The sequence below is a fragment of the Phacochoerus africanus genome, chromosome 1 (assembly GCF_016906955.1).
Source record: "Phacochoerus africanus isolate WHEZ1 chromosome 1, ROS_Pafr_v1, whole genome shotgun sequence".
Taxonomy (NCBI): Eukaryota; Metazoa; Chordata; class Mammalia; order Artiodactyla; family Suidae; genus Phacochoerus; species Phacochoerus africanus.
The window spans coordinates 225,347,463-225,369,017 of NC_062544.1; the positions used below are offsets into that span (position 1 = coordinate 225,347,463).

At 37.6% G+C, this 21,555-nt stretch overlaps 1 long non-coding RNA gene across 3 annotated transcripts in view; it reads right to left on the bottom strand.

The window, feature by feature from the left end:
* The window catches only part of LOC125133553 (uncharacterized), a 319,775-nt gene that overhangs the window by 234,443 nt on the left and 63,777 nt on the right, over positions 1 to 21,555 (bottom strand). For all 3 annotated transcript variants that reach the window (XR_007136465.1, XR_007136464.1, XR_007136466.1), the window contains exon 2: positions 2,743 to 2,897. This is a non-coding gene — a long non-coding RNA (uncharacterized LOC125133553). The remainder of the gene's footprint in view (positions 1 to 2,742; positions 2,898 to 21,555) is intronic.

Genomic DNA, 21,555 nt, shown 5'->3' on the forward strand with positions numbered 1-21,555 from the left:
TCTGTATCAGCTATAGGAACACAGGGCTATGCTTTCAGATATGGCATTTCCTGCCCAGTAAAAACCCTTTGAAAAGTATTCCTCCTAAACTCCAATTTTAGATGCATCCTATCTGCAACTTTCCAGGGCAGGCAAGAAAAGGAAGATAAAAGCTGAGGATATTGTGCCTGGCTTTGTTTCCTGAGGTTTGGGCTGAAGATCAGTAATAGCACTGGTTTGACCTGATGAGTTTTATCCGCTTCTGGTTTCAGGAGAGCATACATTCAGACCTAAGTTTACAGAGCTGTATAGAAAGAGAAATCAGACCTAAAGAGTTAAGGCAGAGAGATAAATTCATGTGACCTTGATAAATAAAGCTCCATACTCACCTGTTTGGCTATAGCCTAACTTTGAGATAAGGGCAGAGGGAATGGAGCATAAAAGCAAGCAGCATAAAGGGGGCAAAACAAGGCTTGTATTCCACAAATCTGCTCAGGGTAGACTACCTAACAGATCGTTATTCGTGGTGCTTGCCCCATGGGTTTGCAGTCTTTAAATTAGGCAGACATTGCTGAGAGGTAATTACAGGTGCTTCAGCAAAACCAACAGGGAAGTGGATGGAGAGGTGCCGTGGTAGTAAAGAAAATATAATTATTTTAAGCCAAAGGAGAAAATGAGAGACAACAAACAATGTTTTAAGAATGTCAAAAATTCAACGATAAATATTATGTCATATATGGATTTTGAAAAGTTATAAAGAGTGGCACTGCTAATGACAACAAAAGCTATTCCTCAACACTGTCTTTTCCAACTTCCTCATTTCAACCTTGCCTCCATTTTCCTGGTTCATTCTTCCCACAGCATTTTCTTACCTTGACATACAGACTAAACTATAATTGTATGATAGCCAGGAGTTCCTGCTGTTGCCCGACTGCAGCAGCTCAGGTCACTGTGGAGGCCCAGTTTCAATCCCGGCCCTGCACAGTGGGTTAAAAGATCCAGCGTTGCTGCAGCTGCAGCTCAGATTCAATCCCTGGCCCCAGAACTTCCATATGCTGCAGGTGTGGCCATAAAAAAACAAAACAAAATGAAAATATAAGATAGCCATCTGCCACCATTCACTCTATTTGGGGCTCCAAATATTTCTGGTGGGTCTTGGTTTAACCCTTTTTTTTTGTCTTTGTTGGAGGTGGTTTATTTGTCTGAAACTTTACTGAAGAATAACTGGGCTTGAGTAAGAACATTTGATTTCCATTCCCTTCTATCAAGCTAAGCAAGACATTAATGACAAGGATGGTGTAGGCAAGGTGGTTGTAGAAGTCCCAAAAGGAGATCATAGACAAAGAGGGAAACCTGGGGGATGTTGGGAGACCACTGTAAATTCAAGAAAGCCATCAGAATAAGGCAGGCTTGCTTGACCAGTGGAGGTGTGAGAATTGCCTCAGGTCATTGGGTGGGGGATGGGATGAGGCCTGCATTCATATTCAGACCAAGGGCAAGAGTTTGAGGACCACCCTTCAGCTGATTGAATACTAAGAAGGAGATACTACTCCCATAAAGGAAGAGGCGGGCCTTTCCAATCCCTACTCCCCTTGGATGATAAACCTGTGATCCCAGGGGCGAGCTTCCTTGCCTGCCCACTTGCAACTCTCACAAGCATCCTATCCCAATAAATCTACTTCTTGCCTATTGCTTAGTCTCTTGCTGAATTCCTTTTGTACAGAGGCCTAAAGAACCTGAACCTCAGTGAGTCCAGACACAGGGTGAGTAATTCTAATCTAAAAATGTGGGTTTAAGTCCCAGTCTGGGTTTTGGCTGGGTTCCAGTCCTGGCATATGTGTTCAAGTCCCAATCTGTGTTCTGACCATGTTCAGGCCATTAGTGCTGTCAGTTTTATTAACACCCCATTCCACAGCTAGGCCTTGCCCTCTTCACTTGTAGAATAACATCTACCGTCCCTAACTCATAGGATTATTCCAGGAATCAAAAGAGACAAATATCAAATATGCTTTATAAGTTGCAAAGTGGGTCAATTCTTTTTAATATATTTTCCTGATTTTTTAAAATAATTTGAAGACAAATAAATACAAACAAGGAGTTAACAGCTTGAAGTAATGACTGAGAAGCCTCATTTCTCATTTCTGTGCAGTCATTCACCTGGGTGGCTCCCCTCCACCAAGGTAGCAGCATCTGTCACATTCATATGTTGGTCTCCATTCTCTGAATCCAGGAAATACATGAGAAATGGAAATTCCAGCATATACTACTACCTATATTCCTCTAAAAGGAACATCTTCCAAGATGGAATGTGCAACATTGGTCTACACACTTGTGTGTGCACACACAAGCAAATACTCTCCCAATTCTGATGTTCAGTTGATTTCTGGATGCTCTCTCAGAATGCATGTAGATGGATTGCTATGAAATCACAGCATCAATCAAGATACCACAGGAGTTCCCACTGTGGCTCAGCAGGTTAAGAACCCAATTAGTATGAGGGTTCTTATATGAGGTTGCAGGTTCAGTCCTTGGCCTCACTCAGTGAGTTAAGGATCTGGCGTTACCAAAAACTGCAGTGTAGGTCACTGATGCAGCTCAGAAATGGTGTTGCTATGGCTGTGGTGTAGGCTGGCAGCTGCAGCTCTGATTTGACCCTTGCTCAGGAACTTTCATAGGCTGCAGGTTCAGCCTAAAAAGAAAAAAAGAAAAACAAACAAACAAACAAAAAACACAAAAAGCATTCTGGGGTGAACAGAAGAATACCTTAAACTTGCGGTAGGCACAGATCCTGGTGATTGGTGAATACCTTTCTTCAGGTCTTCTAGTCTGAATCTGCCATCATTCTGTTAGTTGACTCATATGTATGTTTGTTTTTCTCAAAACAGGTCCATATGTGTTATAGGCAGTAGAGGGTGTTCCTAGGAATAAGCATTAAGGTGATTATCAGTTTTGTGTGGTTGAGCTCTTTTTATCCTTTCCTGTGTACTTGTATTTTACTATCAAATTAAAAGAGATAATATTTTGAATTACTAGAAAATATCTTGTATATTGACCAAGAAGACATGTTTTAGCCACTGGCCTTCATCCTGGCATCACTGGATCTGCTAACACCACAGCATCTTTGTCCATGTACGTTCCCCATGACATGTGGACAGTGTAGCTAGGAGGCACTTTTGGAGTGGAGGCAGTGATAGATGATGGAACAGGCATTGAAAATTTATAGCTCTGCAAAGTCCCCTAATGTAACACTCCACCCTATATTCTTGGCTCTCATTCTAGTGCTATCTTACTGTAATGCCTGGTTTCCATTTGCACATGTGTCTCATCTATTATATTTTCTTGTCTGAAAGAAATAATTTTAAAATAGTAGGAGCAGAGAAAGTTAAAGGCCTAATAATTATGCAGAAACAGGGTGGATGGTGGCAGGGAGCCAGCACAGGATGAGTCCTTGTGAGCTTCTGTTTTTTCTTTGAGTAGTGGAAAGAGTTCAATCACATTCATCAAAGATTAAAGTGCTTTGAGCTGCCCCTCCAGAGCACTTGGAAAGAGATGCCTTCTCTCTCATCCAGAGAAGCTGAAGTTTTTCCATCCATCTATTAATTTTATACATCTGGTACAGTTTTTCCAACTTTGCACCAGGGCTTCCTCTTAAAAACCTTTGGCCATTTGGAGACATCCATTTTTCCTTCTTTGAAAAAGTTTTGAGAGGATTTGAAGGGCAGGAAGAGAGGAATATAGGGTCAATTAAAAAAAACCAAAAAAAAACCAAGTGAAGGTAAGTTTTGTTTTCAGAACCCCTGATCTTCTGTGCTGTAGAAATGGTTCTGAAAATTAAAGAGAATGAGTCATAGGAGCAAACCTGAATCATTCAACCCTAAGAGAAAACATGAGTCTGAATAAGATTCAACTCAATTCAACAAGTATTGATTGACTGCCTAGGATGTGTTATCACAGAGTTAGCAGGCTAAAAAGCAGAAAACCTACAGAGAGGAGAGTGATTAAGGCTCTTTTACCTGCTGTACTTGGTCGTATCTTCTATATCTGGCTCTTGACTAAAAACTTAACTCATGAATTACAGAAAATTTTTGTGGGAAGGTTTTGCCTAGAGAATATCTCTTTCTCTCCCCCTCCCTCAGTAATAAGATGCTGATTTTCCTTGGGAAACATCCCACTTCACTTTTTTTTAATACTTTTAAACACTTTTATTTTTTATTAAAGCATAGATGATTTACAATGTTGTGCCAATTTTTGCTGTACAGCAAAGTGACCCAGTCATACACACACACACACACACACATTCCCTTCTTTATATTATCTTACACATGACATTTTTCACAGAACTAGAATAAATAATTCAAAATTTTATATGGAATCTCCTTCCACTTTCAATCCATGACATTTGGTAAAATTGATTCCATTACTAATAACAGGGGGAGGCATGGGAAGCAGGCTCAGGTGATCAGAGCATAACCTTCCTCAAGTCCTAGTGATTGGCTCCTGGAAGAGCACATGATAATATCAAAGACAGAGCTAATCCCGGGACAATTTTTCAGAGCCACAAAAAGAGATGCCCTCTCTCTGCTGAAATTTCTAAAAACATAAGATTAAAGGCCTAAAGCTGCTGGCAGTCATATTGCCAGAAAGAGATTGCCTGAGAAAAAACCCAATTCAGAGATAAGCAAAGCCAAATACCAAAAGATAGAACCCTGAAGCCATTTACCCTTGGAAATAAGGCCTTAGGTAGACTTTTTCCAGGAGCCATTTCCCCTTGGAATTCCCAGATAGCTTAACCAATAAATTCCCAGTCTTCTTAACCCAGTTTGAATTGGATTTATTGTCACTTGCAACTCAAAGATTCTTGGCAAACTTATTCCTATATTTGATGGATAATCCCAAAGGATACTAATTTTCCTTCCATTAATATCAGTTAATTGAAAGAAAAGATAAATCATTAAGAAATCAAATTTATGATTTTATATATGGTTTTATAAGGACATAATTTATCTTAATATATCTTCCCATTGAGTTGGATCCCACAAGTGGATGAATGTCAACCCTCATTCGTAATTTAGAGTTAAGGGAAGACTATGACTAAAACCAGTGACTGAGAACATAAATTCATAGTGAAGGAGAATGAATATTAGGGTACTGGCACACTGAAACATTCATACTGGCATATTCATCTGATACCTGATGAGTGAGATATAAACACACTCATCTCCCCCAACTATGTGTAGTAAGGGACTAATGAAGTTTCAAAAGAGATCAGCAATTCCGCTGACTGGTCTAAAAGATCCTGGAACAATATCAATCTCCTATTGCAGTAGCATGACATCCACCATCTCAATAAATCTACTGTTCATTATAGAGCACTTACTACCTGCCAGCCACCATACCAAGAGCTTTACATGTCAAACATTCCACTGAAACTTCACCAGACCCTATTACTAATCCTATTAAAAATTAGGAAACTGAGGTTCCTGAAAATTAGTTTGTTAGTTCTACTAGAAATGGAGAGCTGAATTTGAAACTATATCCATATGCTCTCCAACACACAATATACACTATATTATTCTCAGCCCATAGTTTTCTCACCTTCCCATCACGGTTATCAATTAAGCTCAACAGAATTTTAAGCCAAATAAATCAACTCAGTTTCTTGAGGTGCTAGTGCTTTTATGTCCTCCATTGAGTACTTCCTTACCTTAGTGCGAGGAGTCCCTAGGAAGACTCAGCCTCAGTGTGGAAAAAAGGATAGAGAATATACAAGGGGTCTTCTACTCCTTTGTAACTCACCATCCTATATCTTCTTCTTTAAACCAAGTTATTGGGACAGATCGCTCAAATGAAGTATCCAACTAATTGGTAAATTTTGCAAATTACCCCTTCAAAATTACTACTGTCTGTTACTTTATAATCCTACTACAGCATCTATTGTAGTACCTGTTCTCTTTAGGACTATTTTAATTTCTTCTAACCCAGTTCCTCTGTCTCTGATCTCTCTCTCTCTAACTTCTCCTTGAGAGTAACCTAAAATACTTTTTTTTTTCTTTTTAGGGTCCCATGTGTAGTATATGGAAGTTCTCATGCTAGGTGTCAAATTGGAGCTGCAGCTGCTGGCCACAGCCACAGCAACACAGGATCTGAGCTGCATCTTCGACCTACACCACAGCTCACAGCAACACCAGATACTTAACCCATTGAGTGAGTCCAGGGATCAAACCAACCTTCTCAAGGAACCCAAACACTATAGTCGGGTTCATTACTGCCGCAACAGGAACTCCAAAAGACTCTTTTTTTAAAATCACAATATTGCCATCTTAAAAAACAAAACAAAACAAAACATGCACACACAAATAGTAATAACAACAAAAACCCTCCAAATGCTCTCATTATTTTAAGGAATAATTTTCTAAAAAGTTTAAACATAGATTCTAAGGACTTGGATAAGTTGTCTATTTTTTTCTCCCTTCATAAACTTTAATGTGTCCTGGTTGCTGGCTTCTAAATTCAGCTTGCTTTCACAACTCTGTGATCCTGTTCATGTTATTTACTCTGCATGAGAAACACTTTCCCTTTTCTCCACTCACAGTGAGTCTATTTCATCCTCAGAGACTCAGATTACATTCCATTTCATCTGAAACTACAACCAAAAATTACTCCTCTTCCTCTTACCACCTAAGGAGATTACAGATAGCCATACTTTCTCAATATGTAATACTTACTTGTACTGAATCTATGCAAGTAGGGATTTCATTCTCTCCAGCAAGTATTAAGCTTTTAAGAGAAGAACACATAAGTTACACATCTTTGTGCCTCAAGACAGCGCCTGGCATAATGGTGCCTTGGTTATAAGAGATAATGCACATATATACTAACTGAATATATGAAACATGTAAAATATTATATAGCAGTCAACATCCAAGATGGTCCCCAAGGATTCTTGCCTCCTGGTATTCATTCTCTTGTATAATTCCATCTCACACTGAATACCAATAAGATATTGCAGGAATGACAGACTGTGACTTCCAAAGTAAAGTGACGAGAAATACTGTGCACACCAAGAATGACCATAATGTAAATTGTGGACTTTGGTTGATTGTGATGAGTCAATGTAGTTTCCTCACTTGTAACAAATGCACTATACTAGTGAGGGATGTTGATATGGGTGAGGCTATGCATGTATGAGAGCAGGAGATATATGGAGAAATCTCTGTGTTTTCTTAATTTTGCTGTGAAACTAAAACTGATCTAAAAAAATTAAGTCTCCGATGAGTATGTTGTGGCTTTCATTTTGTGCTCTCTTCCATCACTTGTCCTTGGAGGAAGGTAGCAACCATGTCATAAGAACACTCAGACAATCCTGTGAATTGGTCACATGGTGAGGAACTGAAGCTTCTAGCCAACAGCCAGCCTCAACTTATCTACCATGAGTGAGCGATCTTGGCCATGTATTCCCGCAACCCCAGTCAAGTCTTCAGATGCATAGAACCCCAGCCAAGATCTTGTAGTCACATGTAAACATGCTAAGACAGAATCACCCAACTAAGCTGTTCCAGAGTTCCTGACCCACAGAAACTGTGTGAGATAATATACATCTATGGTTTTTTTAAGATCCTACATTTCATGATAATTTGCTACAAAGCGCTACATAACTAATACATAGTCCATCAAAGAACTTCCATTGAGTTTGAGAAGAGAAAAATGAGAAATAATAATTTTAAAAAGAAAACTTTGGAGTTCCCGTCATGGCTCAGCAGTTAACAAATCCGACTAGTATCCATGAGAACATGGGTTCGATCCCAGACCTCGCTCAGTGGGTTAAGGATCCAGCATTACCATGAGCTGTGGTGTAGGCTGCAAATGCAGCTTGGATCCTGCATTGCTGTGGCTCTGAGTATGCCAGCAGTTACAGCTCCAATTTGACCCCTAGCCTGGGAACCTCCATATGCCATGTGTGTGGCCCTAAAGACAGAAAAAAAAAAGAAAGAAAAAGAAAAAGAAAACTTCAAAAATTTGAATACCTGAGCTGTGCATGCAAGAGTTTTATATTGGCAGAGACCACTTATGAAAGATTATTTTCAATCCATCCTGCTCTCTCCCCTCACTTATGATGGAGCATGATAATTTGAGAAAAAAGAATGAATGCATGTATGTGTAAGTGGGTTGCCTTGCTGTACAGTAGAAAATTGACAGAACACTGTAAACCAGCTATAATGGAAAAAAATAAAAATCATTATAAATAAAAAAAAGGAAAAAAAGAAGATAGTGAAAGAAAAAAAAAGATTATTTTCAGTAGCCAGGTCTCTACATGTTTCTGACTTGTGAGCCATCATCTCTAGGTATATTTGTACTAATCCTAATTATTCAACATATGATTAATATTGGTGGCCATCAATTGCTTAGCATTCCTATGTGCCACAAATTCTTCTTCTAAGATCTTCCTAACAATCTTGGGATATAGGTACTCTCATTACCCCCATTTTGCAGAAGTCACAGAGATTAAGTTACTTGCTCAGAGTTTCAGAGATGGCAGATGGAAGACCTGGTTTTTCATCCAAGCAGTTGAGATATACGGCCCATACTATGAATCACTATGCTATATGAGACACAATGCTTCTTTTAAGACTTGACAATATAAACAACATTTCACAGAAATCATTTAAAATATTAAAATTAAGTTTATTTAAAACTGGTGATGAAAATTAACTCATAGATGGGGCCCAGCAATCCTCACTTGGTTTTAAGATGGTCTTACTTGATTTCCTTTGATAGTTAAAATTGTGAACTAAAGCCGAGTCAGCCTGATTCTGAATTCCCTCAAGAGACACTCTCAAAGCCTTGAGTGTATTTATCTTTAGCATAGTGGAATTTGAAGCATCCTTTGATTCAAGTTGGTTGCCTCAAACAGTGATATTTGAATCCAGACTGCAACTGTTGATTTTCTAAATATAATAAAATCCATTTTACTCTTTTCTTGAAATATGGAAGGAACATGGTAATTTTCTTCCCCACACCCACACCTTGGAAGTTCCGGGGCCAGGGGATCAAACCTGCACCAAAGTTGCAGCCTGCACCATAGATGCAGCAACACTGGATCCTTAATCCCCTGCACCACAAGGGAACCTCCCATGATAATTTTTTTTTTAAAGGTACAAATTTGGGAGGTATTTTCATTCAGCCTATTTTCCACAACTGCTATTCAAAATCCTGAGAAAGACAGGAAAATCTGTAATACCCTGCCCTTAAGGAGTTTCTACCCTAACAGTTATAGGTTGATTACAATAGCTTTTCATTATCAATAGGATAAACTGTAATGTAAAAACCTAAAAAATGTGCATTATGAATTTTTTCTCATGTCTCAAGCATTCAACAGAACCTTCCTGGATTGAATCATAAATTAGAAAGTCAAAGTAATAGATCCCTTTTCAACATTCTCAATATAAACATCCAATAAACAGTATTTTCAAAATGCATTAATTTTTTCTTTTAATTTGTAAATGGACAATAAATACAAGAAGTGGTAAAGATAAAAAAGCAAAGTCATACAAACTGATCTTTTCCCTTATCCTTCCTCTAGTTCCACTTTCTTAGGTTAACCAGTTTATTCTTCTTTCCATACATTTCCCCATACCCACACATATATCTGCATACAAAAATATACATATATAGAATATTCTTCGGTGACTGCACTTTTTTTATTTTATGAAAATGTGATCTCAAACACTAGATATTACCCTTCTTTGAATACTGTTCCTTGGTAATATATTACAGACTTTCTACCAGGTCAATAAATAAAAGACTTAACTCATCCCTGGTAAAAGTTACATAATGGTCCAAAACTATACATTATTTATTCTACCATTCTTCTGTGGTTAGTCAATCAAATCTCTAGAAATTTTGTCACTACAAATAACACTATAGTAAAACTTCCTTGTGCATATGGCCTACATTCTGCTTTTGCTTCTCTAAGATGAATCGTCTTTGGGGAGTCACTGGGTCATGGATATGTGCTTTAAATTTTTAATAGAAATTTCTAGATTACTTGTCATAGCAGGTTATAGAACTTTACACGGTCAGATGCCAAAGCAATCTATGCTGTATCTTTGCCAGCACTAGCTCTCTAACCCTGTAGTGTTTGCTATTCTGATGAATAGAAAAATATCTTTTTGTTGCCTTAATTTTTATTTTCCTTTATTTTTGTTTTAATACAATAAAACATCTTTATAAATGTTTACAAACCACTTAAGTTTTTCTCATCTCATAATTATTTATATCTTTTGTCAAATTTTTTTCTATTAGGTCTTTTTTTCCTATCAATATGTAGAATCAAACTGTATTAATTTTCATATTAACTTGGATTTCAAATAATTTTTCCAGTCGATCCTCTGATTTTTAAAAGCAATTGTTTATGGAGTCTATTAACACCCACTTTTATTTTAAATTAGCCTAATGTTTCTATTTTTTATCTTTATGGTTCCTGAGTTTGCTTTCTTAGGTTCTTACAAGCCCAATATCATACAATAATTTTCTAAATTTCCTTTAAATATTTTATGATTTTATTTGGATCACATTCCTTTTCTTTTAATATTCTGGAAATATAGTTCCATTACCTTCTAGCTTCCAATGCTGGAGATGAGAAGTTTCACACTAGTCTCATTTTCCTTTTTAAATAAACTGGAGGATCTTAACATGTTTGGAGTGTGTATGGGTATGTGTGGGTGGCTGAGTGTACTTTGTTTTTTTTAACTCTACTGTCTAAAAGTTTGAAAAATTTCCTCTTTATCTTTGTAATTCAATACTCTTACCAAAGTGTCTATTTTCTTTAATCCTGCCTGAATATAGTACCTCTGTACTTTAGAGGTACTAAGAATATGTACCTCTATAGCATAGTGAATACAGTAAATAAAAACCTGAAGTATTCTTTCTGTTTTCTTTCCCTTGGACATGAGTTTTTCCTTTCCTTAAGAGGAATTTGGATATTTTCACTAGTACAAAAAGTTCAGCTAGTCACTCTTCAATTTTTTTTTTTTAACTTTCAAATGGTTTCTTAAAGCCCTTTTCAAAAACAATAGTTTTGACAACAGCTTTGATTCCCATGAATTTGGATTTGAAAAAGGTAAGATTTGTTAAGAACAGAAAACTCCTGAAAATCAAGCAAAATATAGATTTATATATAAGAATAGATAGGACAGACAATAGAAAGACTCAGATGATCCCTGAGCAAGGACCTCTGAATGATGGGTAAATGGACTGGCAGAGGCAGGAAGAATGAAGTGGAGCATGATCATGAAAGAGATAAGTGGAACCTAAAGCTAAGGGGAAAGACCTGGGATACCCCTTACTGGGGATCCATGTGGGAAACCAAGTCCACATCTCCAGACTATCTGTGGCCATTCAACTGATCACAACACATGTGCTGAGGTCCAAGTTGGATATCCTACCCTGTGCTGTCAGGTGAGGTCCTGCATGATGTCTTGAATTGCGCTCATATCTAACCACAATCTGATACCTGACTAAATTCTAACTGAACTTTCTGATATGGACATCTCCAGGACACCTGCAAACTCCTGAAATAAATGGTTTTCACCCTGATACCAAAAGGCAATTGTTAGCAATGTGCATGGTGAAGTCCTCAGCACTTGTATTTTCATGGGACTAGGTGATATGAAAGGCACCCCATCACATAACCATTTTAAAGATACTTCCAAAGGCCCATTTTATTTCCCCCCAAAAGATTATGTTACCAAGTAGTTTTAATGTTTGTAAAAATAATTTATTGTTACTTCAATGTGAGTTTGAGGACTCAGTAATTCTAAGAGGGCATAAATGTTAACAGTGAATTAAAAGGATTATGTTTAATATTTAGATACTATTCAATAGAAGGTACTAAGAAGAAATGAATCACTGTCACTGATTCATATAGTGAATTAGTGTCACTACACCAGGATATTACTCACTTATGCTTTCCAACCTCTAAAATACTTCTAACCAATTGGAAAAAAAAAAGTCAAAAGCAATCTGATGACATTTTTTTAAAAAGAATTATCATTATTAATCTTCACAGTGTGTTTTTGGAGGAGAATTTTACTTTCTTTTAGAAAGTACCTTCTAATACTAATGATGGATTGAGAATCAAAGGAAAAGAAAACAATAAATAATGCTTCAACCTAGAAAAATATACCAGTCCCTGTCGTAGAGGAAATCACAGCTTTTCTTGGTCTGTATGACATTCCAGTTCCAAGGTGGAACACTAGACTGCACTGTTCTTTATCTCTCAGATGCTAAGAAACCAATTATGTTAAATAATTTTGCCTGAAGGAATTTTTTTCAGAGCTACCAGAGAAAGATCAATGCAGTAACCTAGGACCTTAAATGTCAATATTTAGTTTTAAGAAGCACACAATTTTCAAAATATAGTTTTTTAGATATTATTTTTCAAAACACATTTTCAACAATTAACATTGTACAACAAGATTCCTATTGTGAACCTGTAGTGGACAGCAGTTGGAAAAATATAGCAAGACAAGTTAATAAATTATAAATACCAAATATTTACTGAAAACATGAGCCTCTTATATCAATCCAAAGGGACTTATTTAACTGACTACAACCTTTAATATAACTATCAATCAGATGGGTTGGATATTCACTACCTTCATTTCCCCCACATTTCAAAAAGCTACACATTTCTCTGACTCGCATAAATAATAAATTGTCCTTTATAAAAAGATGAGCTTTTATTGTTCAATCCCTCAATCAAAATGGAAGTGCCAAATGGGAAAATATGTCCCCAGGCAAGAAAAGGGTGAGCTTTAGGAGATATGTGATTTAAAACAAAATTAATGTTGTAAAATAAGAAAGAAGGAAATAATATATAAGTAACTAAACATTAGCAATAATATATCAGTAAACAAACATTTCTCACATCCTGTGAGAAAATAATGATCTATTTAAAGCATATGTGCAGAACTCACCACAGGCAGTATTTCTTCAAAGGAAGGGATAAAGCTTGATCTGGTTAGGTCAGTGACCCTAATGGTGAAAGCTAGAGGTTCTATTTTACATTATGCTATTCAAATTGCTATGAGGATTTGAGCCACACACTGTGCCCATTGGTGGGGTCCCAGCTATTTGCTATTCTCCCCTTCTCAATATTCATCCACTGATCTATGCTATAATGAGTCCAGGTAAAGCCAGAAACATAAATGCTTCCATAGCAGAGTTCTCAATTGGGGATATCCAATAAATATGGCCTATTTCTTCAGTGTGCATTATGACAAGAACAATATTATATCTCTGGAAAGAATGAAGTAACTAGTGGCCTCCTCAAGGAGCTTCTTAGACTTCTTGGACAGACTGATAATTCATCCCTGTGTCTACACTCCCCAGCACCCTCTTTCCTTTCCACCCTCAAACAGGAGGAGGGCTGATCTAAACTTGTCAAATGGGTGGACACACACTGGGCCTCAGATGCAATTAAAAATTTCAAAAGCAATTAGGAATGGCCTTTGGGTTCCTTTCTAGACATTTAATCCCAGGAATTTGGAGATTTAAAATATGATCCAAAAATTTGTACTTTTACCCATCTTCCATAGGTCTTTCAACCTTGCTTTCCCTTCTGCTTCTCAGCCGTGTGTGAGGTCTGAACTCTAACGTCCAAACCCAGGTTTTAGCTGAGAGGTGAAAATGAAGCAAGTAGGCCTTTTAACCTCTGGTTTTAGGCCATTCAATATATATATTGCTGGAGTTCCTGCTGTGGCTCAGCAGAAATGAATCTGACTAGTAACCATGAGGTTGCAGGAAAAAAAAATCTATCTATCTATCTATCTATCTATCTATCTATCTATCTATCTATCTATCCATCCATCTATCTATCCATCTATCTATCTATCTACCTATCTATCTAATCTTAAGGACTTAAGAGTCCAGCTAAATGCAACAGAGTTCTGCATTGAAGTCTGGCTCTAAAGCTCCAGATGATAATATGTTACTTTTCCTTGATTTGCCTCCTCTGTGCAACTATGTCTTATAGTCTTCCTGAGTGAGAATGACCAGTAAATACCTGGATGCAGATACTCTGGGTCTCTTGGCCAAATATCATCATAATACTTTCTTAATAACATAAAGGCATAGTCACTTGCATACCATTTTGGTTTTGGTTTTTCATTTATTTGTTTTTTTGTGTTTTTAGGGGACCCATAGCATATGGAGGTTCCCAGGCTAGGGGTCAAATTGGAGCTGTAGCCGCTGGCCTATGCCACAGCCACAGCAATGCCAGATCTGAGCTGCACCTGTGAACTACACCACAGCTCATGGCAACACTGGATCCTTAACCCACTGAGTGAGTCCAGGGATCAAACTTGCGTCCTCATGGATACTAGTTGGATTCATTTCCGCTGTGCCACAACAGGAACTCCCCTACATAGCATCTTGAAAAGACTCCATTATTATAAAAAGTAAAACTATATTGTCAACATTTGAGCAAATAATCATAACTCCTCCAAGAGTTGTGGATTCAGTCTACTATTGTGTTAGCAATGAAGCTTGTGGGCATATATTAAGTAGTTTCCAGCTGGATAGGGAACCACTTATTCTCTGCACCTTCTGAACAGAGTGCAGACTGCTAGGGTATTGTTTTGGCTAAAGCCATGAGACCAAAATAGAAATAGGACAGGATCTACTTTCATATCAATGTCGGAACTCACTTCTCCCAAGTTCTGGAGACCCAGAAACCTCTGTCAGGCTAAGATTATTCCAGAGAGTCCTGGGAGATCTAAACAGGTCAAGGATTTTCACAGGTTCTTAGAGTAATCTGAACTCAATAAGGCATCCTCAGACCTTTCTTTATCTTTGGAGGAACACCGATTCAAAGACAACTTGAACTAGGAAAATGTTATGGATTAACTGTGTCTTCTGTGTTTACCCTCAACTTCTTTTCTGTATTATCCCCTACCCTGACAACCACCACTGCACTCTGAAGACCATGCCTCATGTCAAAGTCATAGACACCTAATCTTTCTAAGGTTAGTTAAATCCCTATAATTTTGCACCATGGCATGTTTTTAACTAAAACTATTATGGCAAATCCTACATTATTTAAGTTATACCAAATTATGATGGTCTTCTGAGCAACAGTGGATCCCTAAGGAAGCAGTCACATTAACTAATAACAACGTGCCTCCACTTAATTTGGCCTTTTCTAGAGGATCATGTAATTGACAACCCCTTTACAGTATCACCTTCTTCACCGACAATTATCTTATATACAGATTTAGTTCCAAAATTTCTAATCAATGAAGGTCTAGTGTTCCTATGACTCCAATTAACATGTCATGGGTGGGAAGTAATCATTCCCTCTAACAAGCAGTTTCTAGAAAACCCAACTACAACTTCCCCTAAAGGGACTGGCATGTCCTTTCCCCTTTATGGCAACTCAAGTAGCAGAAAGAATCTGTGGTCTCCAAGTCTTATTCTGCCCAATCTGATAGTTTTTCATTCTGCTCTTACAGACTTGGATATTATTACCTTCTCTATTGTTTTTCTGTTTGTTTGTCTGTTTGCTGCTTTTTGGAAAAGTCCTAAATACATAGAAGTCCTAATGTTCTTGACTGAAGATTTATTAAGGTGCAGATCATATCCCCAAAGCTTTTCATTTCCATACTACATATGTTTGTCCATCAGCCTCTCAAATTAACATTCCCAAAGTCTCCATTCTCCTCATTACTCAGCATCCGAGTCTACTGGCTATCCCTGTTATCATTTTCTGGTTAAAGCTTAGGCATCCTTAGCCTCTGTTGAGAACATGCATGTCCCTGCTAAGCCTTCTAAAGGAGTTTTAGAGCCATATTTTGCAATCATTCTCTTGGGAGTCACCAGGTGAAACAGTTACTCCTGGTATCATATATTATCACTACCACATAGGTGATCCTCCTCTGAACACTGGAACAGTCACAAACTATTAGACTATTCATTAGGTTAAAGTAGTTCTTAGAGACTATGAAGGTGCCTTGAAGGGCACTATAGTAGAGTCACTTGTTATTTCTTAGCATCCTCCAAACCCAGATTTCCTAGAGACTTGGCAATAAGGCCTTGTAGACATTTACTTGTTATCCCAATATCTGTTCTCCATAGCAACAGTTTTACCTGAATATATGGCTACCTATTTAAATACCTTTCTTAGCCTTCACTGCGAGTGAATCTGTCCATATTACTAACTCTGACATGGGGAATATAAGAAAAAGTGATATGTGTCCCTTCCGGGTCTTGTTTTTAAAACAATCAGGCATGTACTCCCCTGGCTCCTTCATCCTTTCCACTGGCTGCCTGGGAGATGGAGAGAAATGGAATTGCCCTCTTGGACCCAGAGATAAAAGACTGAGGTTGACATTGGCAGAGCCAGATTACCACTCTGGACTATTACATGAGAGAGAAATAAACTTTGTCTTGTTTAAACCTCTGTATTTTGAGCTCTATTTATAACAGCAGCTTTAATCTGTGCCATAACAAATTCACTTCCCATTTATCTTAAAATACATTCCCCAAATTTCATAGCTAGTAGAGTTTCCCAAGATGAATGGGTAAGCCAAACTCTAATAGTAATACAATTATTACTCTAATAATTATACAATTCTATCTTAAAGGACCTAGGAGGGGGATAATAACACTTTTATAACCCTGTGTGGTCCACAAAGAAATGGAACGCTGCTTATAACTGTTTTGATCTCTATTCTGCATTTCAAGCTCAGGAAGTTTTCAAGAACTCTATATTCTTCATTTACATCTGGTCTAATTCAGCATCCTATGGCAGTTGAGTTATACAGGAGTTTTCTTTACTAGATGTGATTATCTGAAGAGAGAAACAACTATGCCTCCCTTCGAAAGAACTGTAGGCATGACCACCAATCATACATTCCCAAAACAAAGCCCAAGAAGAAGAATTTTCTGAGCAGTTATGAAAATTGCTCTGTTATAGCTTCTGAATTGTTCTTCCACATCTCAGGCTGAGTATTAAGGTTGACCCCTAAGGGGCAACATGCTACAGTGTTGTTCTGTCTGTTGGTGATAAGGAATGCTATTTTCTCTGTGTGGGGTACACAGAGAAAAGATTTTTCTTAGTCCACATGGTTTATAAAACTGTGTTAACAATACACTCTCAACTGAAGTGATATTCTGTCTCAAAAATAATGATTTCACATTTTTTACCCTTTCCACCCTGTAGCAGCACATCACGTCATCCCCGAAGGGAACCAAAAACAACTATTGGTAGGTCCTTCTGGAAAGTGAAGAAGAAAATATGAGGGCATTTTTTTTAGCAATCACGATTCAGGGACTATTATGATGGCAACTCCTCAGACACATGGAGATACTTCCCTGGGATATTCTAGATGATCTAAAGAACCAGTTTGAGAATGACTTGTCTAGCATACACAGATTCATCACCATCAAACATTACTAGCAACCACTGTATGATTCTCAGTCTCCTGGTATTAGGAATTATCATTGGAGACAGACAGAGAATCCCCTTACCACGTAACTTTCAAAGGAGAGGAAATGAAATATAGATTTGTTCTACATTCCTCAACATCTGTTTTAGACATTTAAGATGCCTTTTAGGAACATGCTAACATCCTTTCATCTCTCTTATCAACTTATTATCTCATAACAACAACTTGGAGTTCTTTATGTGATTCTAGATATCATCCTAAAGAAGCTATACTCCCTTATTATATTTTCTCTTCCCATATCCTCTAACACCATGTGTACTGTACAAGTACTATCCCATAGATTGATCTAAAACACATCATTCTGTTTCTGTCTAATCTATACTAATCACAACCAATATATATTGTTTCTAATATGTTTCACAATCTGTCATTCTTATGCCATTTTTTACTAAGCATTGACAGTGAATGAAAGCATAAATGATACTTTCTTTTTTTAACATTGAGTGCAAAGTAACAACTATTGTTTTTCAGTTCCTCATGTTATGGCTGACATAAGACATAGATAAATAAGTATTCCACAGAGTGATAAGACACATTGGGATCATTCTGAAGAGCACACAACCCTCAGTTGTCCTACTGTACCTCTTGTGTTCCTAATAAAGCATTCCGGCAGAATGCTTTTTGACTGCTTTAATGTACATTACTTCCTAACCAATCACTCTAATGAAATGTTACAAATTGACAGAGCTTTGTGAAACCAGCACCTTTATTAACACCAAATTATTACTATACCAGTAATCACAGCCCAGTTTCACTGCCATTATCCCTTAAAGGCTATTTATAAATAATCAACTCCATAAAGTAGGTGAGACATCCACACCCACAAACTTACAGGATTTTCATATTACTTATTCAAGAAAGCTTCGCTGTGTATCCCCTCTTCCTGCAGCAAGCAATACGCTCTGCTAGGACACTGAAGCACTGCACTCTTTTAGCAGTCCCAAAGCAATGTCATCAGCCCAACAGCATGCTCTTTTGTTCAGCTCCTTTTCAATTTAGTGAAATCTCAACAGTTCACTAGGTGATATCTGAAGGGAAAATAGAGAACAGCAAAATTCTCTGTATGAACTGTTCTCATAGCTGGGCTTAAATAAAATAGAAATTAATGATCCTAAGGAATGTGTATTTTAATATATTATGATGTTGAAACGCTTGACTTTATACAGAGGCACATAGGACTTAGAATACAAAGTGCTTCTGGTAGGAAAAATGAGGGAGAAAGAACAATGTTTTGCTGCTTTCAAATAAGCCAGGCCAACAGCTCTGCTTGAAAGGCTGTGTGTGTGTGTCAGTGTGAGATAATCCTGCCCTCTCCCTTTCTCTCTCCTGCTTCTCCAGGGAAATGAGTCACACCTGGTCACTGCCCTTGATATGATGTTTGATATTCTGAATTCCCATCAGCCCGACACAGCTAGGATGATGTCAGCACAGTTGACATTGTTAGATCCCTGCTCTGCTTACATCAACTCCCTGTTGCTTGAGCGTCAGATGAGTGTGGCGAAGGGGAGAAAGCATCCTTTTAGCAACCAAGCCCACGTATCCAGGATCCAGAAATGACATCTGGCACTTTGCTTTGGGGATTTCCAGCTCTTCCCAGAATTTCAGCCAGTCTGGAATACTGATGCTCCGAATTAAAAACATATTACTTATCTTCTTCCCATTAAGCTATGTATGCTTTTACAACATTTTAGATCAAAATGTTTATCACTGAAGCACTTTTACTACAGTCCTTATCCTGCATCTCCTCAATTCTTCTGGGATATCCTACACTGATTTTTTTTAAGAAATAATCTTACTTCTGGTTAAAAATGGGAAAGCTAAACTGAGACTTTAATATCATCCCTCTAGCTCAAATCAAAGGTATGTATAATATAAGCGATCAAATTGGAGGAAAAATAGAGATAATTGTGTTAATTATGATAATAGTCTCTTAAAATTACTCCAGATAAAGTGTGGCAATATTTCTGGGTCTCATTTGTCAGATTATAACCATTTAGCAAAAAAATACAATATCACCATAAACTCAGATAACTGTAATCTATGCAGACATTCAGTCAAATATTGATTGTTTGGGAGGTGGGAAGGAGAAGACTTTAGGGAAGAGATCTAACAAGACATTTTGGAAATTACTGTGCTGAAGTGGAAGGACTGTGGTAGTAATACCCACCATTTATAGCTGTCAGAATTCCCAACAGTGGATATTTAATGTCTAATACGCAAGGTCAATTTCTCTAAGTTATTGTGGGTATCTTGACTACTTCATATAAATGGTCCCAATTATTTTTCTTTCTTTCTTTTTTTTTTCTTTTTTTTTTTTTAGGGCTGCACCTGCAGCATATGGAAGTTCCCAGGCTAGGGGTCAAATCCGAGCTGCAGCTGCTGGCCTACACCACAGCCACAGAAACAAGGGATCCGAGCCTCATGTGCAGTCTAACCACAGCTCACAGCAACGGTGGATCCTTAACCCACTGAGCAAGGTCAGGGATTGAACCTGCATTCTCATGGATACTAGTCAGGTTCTTAACCTGCTGAACCATGACAGGAACTCCTTGGTCCCAATTATTTAGTAGCTCTCTTTCTACCCACTTACTTATTTATCCAACAAACATTTCTGATCCCTTCCACCATGACACTCAAAGATAAATGGGAGAGTTATGTAAATAAACAAACAACCATAGTATTATGTGTCTGTGGCTGTCATAAGAAATAAACCCAGGAATTTAAGAGTAGGGAGAATCAGCCCAACTCAGACTGGAGCCCAGATAGAGAGAAGTCCTCAGAGATGGCTTCCTTGAATTTTCATAATTTTTTCTCTGTTGTAATGCAACTTATTTTCTTAAATCCTGACACTTTATCCATCAAACACTACTTCTAAAATTCTTAACAAGTGGCTGCATTGCACAATCCATTCATCTTCTGACATGGCCAAGTTACTTTGAGCATCCAAAGCCTATAAAATGGGAAGTGATTATTACCTTTTGCTTCCCATGGGAGGAAAAATTAGAAGAGTTGAGAGAAATTGCTCTTCAAATCTCAAGATCTGAGTGGGTGGAGGGTGGTGTTTGGGGGATCTATGTAAAGTGCTTAGTTTTCTCATCACTCAGTAGATTACTTTACAAACTGTATTGTCACTACTTATTTACTTCCCTCACCTTATGAGACTGAGCTCTTTGAAAGCAGAATGTCTCTATCTTGTTTATCCCACAGTTTTCCCACATTGTGACCTGGGCCCTGGAATAGAGCAGGTGCTCAATAAACACTATTGTTGAATGAATATTTTATGCTTTTACATCCCTTCCTGATTTTAATGCTGGCTTTACCCCTATCGTTTAGAGCAGTACATCCTAAACGTTTTCATATACTAACCTACATAGAAAACAATAACATTTTTGAGGTATATTGCAGTAAATGGGGAAGGCTGCTCCAAGCTGCAGGCTATTTGCCCCAGGCCCTGCCTGATGCCTCAGGACCCCTCAGTCTACCCCTCCCCTCTACCCTAGCGCTTAGGGGATGGGCATCAGAACATATCTGAAACATTTTAGGATCATCAGTTAGAAAACTTTTCGTTGAGAAAATTAAAAAGAACAAAACAGGTTAACTTTTTTCCACTTGGCTTTTCATAACTTAGATTTCCTTTTCAACATTTTGCAGTGTTTTTCCATTAACTTTCAGTTAAAAAAAAAACAAACTTTTTTTAGAAAGACTTGGGCATTGATGCAGCCATCTTGGAAAATGGTATTGTAGTTTCTCAATTAAACACAGAATTATCATGTGATACAGCAATTCCTCTTCAAGGTATATACTTAAAAGAACTAAAAGTAAGGATTTGAACATTTATTTGTAAACTCATGCTCATTGCAGCATTATTCACAATAGCCAAAAGAAGGAAACAACTGAAGGATATAATGATAAATAAATAAACAAAATTTATGGGTATGGTAATATACACAATGAAATACTATTCAGCCTTCAAAAGAAAAGAAATTCTGACACATGTTACAACATAGATGAACCTTGAGGGCACTATGTTCAGTGAAATAAGCTAGTCGCAAAAGAACAAATACTCATG